At 38.6% G+C, this 5,215-nt stretch overlaps 1 pseudogene; it reads left to right on the top strand.

Annotated features, from left to right (window-relative positions):
• The first annotated feature begins 628 nt into the window (after window positions 1-628).
• On the top strand, window positions 629-960 carry LOC110302375 (myosin light polypeptide 6 pseudogene; annotated as a pseudogene).
• Window positions 961-5,215: the final 4,255 nt, after the last annotated feature.

The raw sequence follows: 5,215 nt of genomic DNA, 5'->3' as shown, positions 1-5,215 counted from the left end.
ACAAGCACCTCAAGCAATCAGCTAAATATAGCCATTATATGGAGTTTATACATAAACACTTCAATCTTACAAGCTATAGAATACACTTCATTTGTGACAAGGAGTCACTATATCTCATCCCCAAAAGCCAGAGGAGTGGGAGGCTGTTACAATGAATCAAATACTTCCTACTCCATATATATTGCAGTTGGACCACAGATAGAATAGATAAACTAGTAATTTTTTTTCATTTTTATTACATACATTCATTCATTCACTCATTCATTAATGGGTTGCATGCATGTGGAATGAAGATACAGCCATAGAACAACAAATCCACAAAGTAGATTCTCTTCTGCCCACTACATTGGTCCTTTCAATAAAATTTATGTCTTCATGCTTGGCCACAAGCTCCTTTATCACTTGAGCTATCTTGCCAACCACATGTAGTGATTTCTCTTTCCTAATATTCTTAACTGGTTCAGAAGTTTAGGCCACTTCTTCCAGAAAAGGTCCTGCAAAACTGAGCAACTAAGATGTGTAACTTCACAGACTACAGAATTCAGGGAGGTCTTCCAGCTGGTTGAAACAAGTGATGGTAAAACACTGTACAGCCAATTTGAGGAAATGATGAGGGCTCTGGGTCAGAGCACTTACCAACACCAAGGTGCTCAAGTTCCTGGGGAACCCCAAGAGTGATGAGATGGATGTGAAGGTGCTGGACTTTGAGCACTTCCTGTCCATGCTGCACACTGGGACCACAAACAAGGACCAGGGATCTTATGAGGACCAGGTTAAAGGCCTTCATTTACTTGACAAGGACGGAAATGGTGCAATCATGGGTGGTGAAATCTGTCATGTCCCTGTTTGGATGGGATGACAGAGAACGAAGTAGAGATGCTAGTGACAGGTCATGAGGATAGAAATGGTTGTATCAGCTACAAAGAGCTTGTCTGTGTCTGGATGGTGCTGAATGGGTGAGGACTTTTCCATATCTCCAGCCCGTGCCTTGCCAGGTGTCAAATTTCTATGTTGTGAAATAGAGGCTTCCTAGGGTCCCTTCCCACAGCACCTTGCAATCCACCAGCACATCCAACCTCTATTGTCTTCACCAAATAAATCTGTTCCCTTATTCCAAATGGGAGGAGGAGGAGGAGAAGAAGGAAGAGAGGAGGAAGGAAGGAAGGAAGGAAGGAAGGAAGGAAGGAAGGAAGGAAGGAAGGAAGGAAGGAAGGAAACAGAAAAGAATGAACTTTAAATCTAGTCTGCTCATTGAAGGGGTCTTGCTACAATAATTTAACCAATCAAAGGAATACATCTGTGTATAGTAACTCAAACCCCAGCCTGATCCAGAGAAACCATTCAGGGACCTAGAACACTGGCCCCTGTACCCCGTGAGCTTTGAAATCCCCATACAGAAGGCTTTTAAACCATCTATTCTTACCATTAAATTTCTTTAAAATCACTACAGTGTTTTGGTTTTGACTTATTCCAAAAGCACTTCAGTAAGCACCCAGGAATTAAAATTCTATTTCTAAACTTGTTTGGAAGAATTTATTGGTAATTTTCTCATTGCTGTTAGAAAAAGCCACTTAAGGTTTATTTTGACCCTGGTTTGAGGGTACAGTCTATGATGACAAGAAAAGCACAGTGGGGATGCAGCTCTGGGTATGGCAGAAGGAACAGGAGTTACCTGAACACTGAGTCCACAGTCAGAGAGAGTCATAAGTTCAGGATTCCAGCCCAGGGCATGCTGCCCCCACATTCAAGATGTCTGCCCTCCTTGTTAAACCTCTTTGGAAACATTCTCACAGATAGAGTATCTCCTGGGCAAGTCTACATACCATCAAGATTACCATCAACAAGCTGAAATAGCACAGTTGGGAAAGGGTTATACTGAAAATTAACCATCACCAAGAGCTATTGGCAGAAGGCATAAAGATTCATATCTCTTTGGTTTAAACAAAACTTTACTGATCCAAGTAACTGTATTGAAAGATGTCAACTGTAACATCAAAAACTTTACCAACCAGACAAGTGTTCAAAATTCATGAACCTTGATATTAGAACATGAAGAAACACAAATTCTGCAAAAGAAGACAGTATATTCCGAAGCTTAAATTCTTAAGTACCAAAAAAAAAAAATCAGCTAATCTTTGAGATTTTGATTTATTTTTGAAAGATGAACAAAATTGAGCTGCTGTGTACTTCTGTTATAGTAAATACGACCATATACCGTTTAAAAAGGAAATAATTAGAAACAGAATATCCAGGTTATGGCATCTTGTCCATGACAAATGCTGGGACAAACACAAATGGTTCCCAGTTTTTCATCTGTACTGCAAGGTCTGAATGGTTGGATAGTGAACATGTGATCATTGGGAGGGTGAAAGAAGGCATGCGCATCACAGAAACCATGGAGTGTTTGGGGTCCAGGAATGGCAATACTAGCAAGAAGATCACCATTGCCCTCTCTGGACAGCTCTAGTACTTCTAATACTTTGACTTAAGGGCATGTGACCCATCAGACCCTTCCTTCTGTAGCTCAGGAGAGTGTTCCTCAACCCACATCGCTCTGCTCTCACTGAAGTTTAGGGGTTCCACACTTCCTGATTCCCTCCAAGTCTAACTGGATTGCAGAGTTAACTTTATAAATACAAGCTAAATAAGATATAGATAATAAATGGATGATAGATAGATAGGTAGATAGATAGACAGATAGATAGATTACATAGATGATATAGATAAATATACAATGACAGACATCACACAAAAGTGACAAGCTGGTGGGACCTTCTATGTCACCAATGCATTTTAAGCCATGGAAGTGGGTTTTACTTATATAGTACATATTTTGCTCCATATAGTCACATTTGTACCCAGGTATTCACATAGACATATTTATTCAGTCTCCAGCACACAACTGCACAAAGCATCATGAAGCTAGTATCTTACTGTTTTAAATTCTGAAATATGACAGAACTGTCAGTAATAACTGGGAAATGACAGTGTTCCATATCTTTATAGTTTTAACATATAGCATAATATTATCAATATATTCTTAATAGTTATTTTTAAGTAGAGAAAGGGCAGGATTCTCTACTTAAGACAGAAAAACTAGTTTTGGGATAATTTATAGTTAATTATTTATAGTTAATTATTCTATTTAAATTCCTGGAATATAAAGCTTCCTTTCAAATATAGAAGCTGAGTCAAATAATACTCATGAGATAGTCTCATTTTTGGAATCTATAGTGAGAAAAGAAAAACACTTTGCTTACATGAAACCCTCCCATTCTGTCAAACACCCCAATGATGTTATAAGTCCTAGTACCTTGGACTTTTTTAAAAAGTAAAATTATAATGATAAACCCATTTCAGGGACATCTCTGGTACTGGGCTGGAAGAGAAAAACAGGTGATACAAAGATGGGTCTTTTCTTTGGCCAAAAATGATGTGTGACGTGGATAGATAATTTTTAAATTAATTTCAAAAACTCAGTAACTATGGAAAAACAGAAGTATATGTTATGCTCTTAGAACAAAATGTAAACAAGGGAGAATTTATACTCTAATGAAAGACAGGGACCAGAAATCAATCAATCAATCTATCTATCTCTCTCTCTCTCTCTCTCTCTCTCTCTCTCTCTCTCTCTCTCTCTCTCGCTCCTTTTAGTCAAGGGGAAATGAACTATCCCAAAGCAGTGCTGGCTTACATACTGTCCACAAATGTCTCATTTGGGACCAGTCTATGGTGATGTGGGGTAGTTAGACTCTCTTAATAATTGCCAATTTTGCTCAGATGTAGCCCTCTTGAAATTGCTAGAAGTTTTAGGTATCAGATCAAGGTCACCACGACTGAATTTGATTTTGGCATATCTAATAATGAGATTAAAATCATAGATTCAAAGCAAACTATCATAATAAGTAAAACAATGCTTATGCAGTAATTTTTAAAAAGGAAAGACTTAGAAACAAGTTCTTAGACATCTCTTTCTTCAATCACTGGATTTTTAGATGCTGCTCAAAGAGAGGCCAAGATGGTGAACTAGGACCAGAACCATAAAAGGCCCTAATTAAACCCAACTTTAGGTGACCAAAGAGAATGATACTTACATCAATTACTCTTTTTCAGACCACTCTCTTGTAAAACAAGGTGATGTAAGAAAACAACAAACTATTTGAAGTTCAGTTCCAAACAAAGAGATCATTAGCTATGTATGTAAACTTGGCTTATCTTCTCTAAACCCATCTGGACAATGGGAAAGGCAACACCACCCTTCTTTTCTGCTATTATAAACATGAAGTAAAACATCTACATCTTTCAGAAAATGTGCAGCATCTCATACCTATCCAGTGAATGACAACCCTTGTTAGCAATACATCCCCAGCTCCTTTCATTTTAGAAGCAGCAGACTGCAATTGAAGACTTTGATCAGCAGTGGCTGCCAGCACACCACGGGACAGCCAAAGCAAAGAGTGAAAGTAAACCAGATATTTTTCTGATGGGCTTCCCATTGTATGTGACTTGTGGTTTTTCTCCTACAGCCTTCTGTATCCTCACTTAGCTCTGATATTTAGTATTTTAACTATAACACACCATGGGGAATTTCTTTCCTGATCTTGTCCAATCAGTGTTCTGTGTGCTGCTTACATCTGCAGGTTTTCCTTCATTTGGACAAATTTTCTTATATGACCTGCTGAAGATCTTGCCTGTACCTTGATCTGAGAGTCTTGCAATTCATCTATGCCTATAATTCGAAGTTTTTGTGTTTCCGTGGTGCTCCATACCTCCTCCATTTCTCTTTCATGTGCTTTTTAAAGTATTTCATATTCTTTGCATGAGTGGTTCAACGCCTCTCATTTATTGGGATTTAAGTTTCTTCTTCGGAGTATGTCACAGCACATATAAATAGATGTTTTAGTTCCAAAGATGCTGTTTGCTGCTTTGTACATTTCAGTATTAGAAATAACCATTGAGGTAGCCAGTCACCCACAAAGCTCTAATGACAGCAAGGGTCTCCCAGACTCAGCTTGTTTTCATCAAGGTATTGTTCTCATTTACCATCCTGTGCTACATCCACTCCAGTAGTGACAAGTGCGACAGGCCCAGAAAACCTGGGCGCTGTCCGACACAAAAAGTTCACAGAAACTTAGTTTCCTGGAATCATGGCATCCTGTATAAAGAATGTTCCAATGTCCTTGCTTTAGTTGGTAAACAGATCTGTGTGCTTTCC

The sequence above is a fragment of the Mus caroli genome, unplaced genomic scaffold (assembly GCF_978045245.1).
Source record: "Mus caroli unplaced genomic scaffold, Mus_caroli_1 scaffold_11, whole genome shotgun sequence".
NCBI classification, from domain to species: domain Eukaryota; kingdom Metazoa; phylum Chordata; class Mammalia; order Rodentia; family Muridae; genus Mus; species Mus caroli.
Note: the sequence above shows the minus strand (reverse complement) of the source record. Positions and strands in the feature narration are given on the sequence as shown.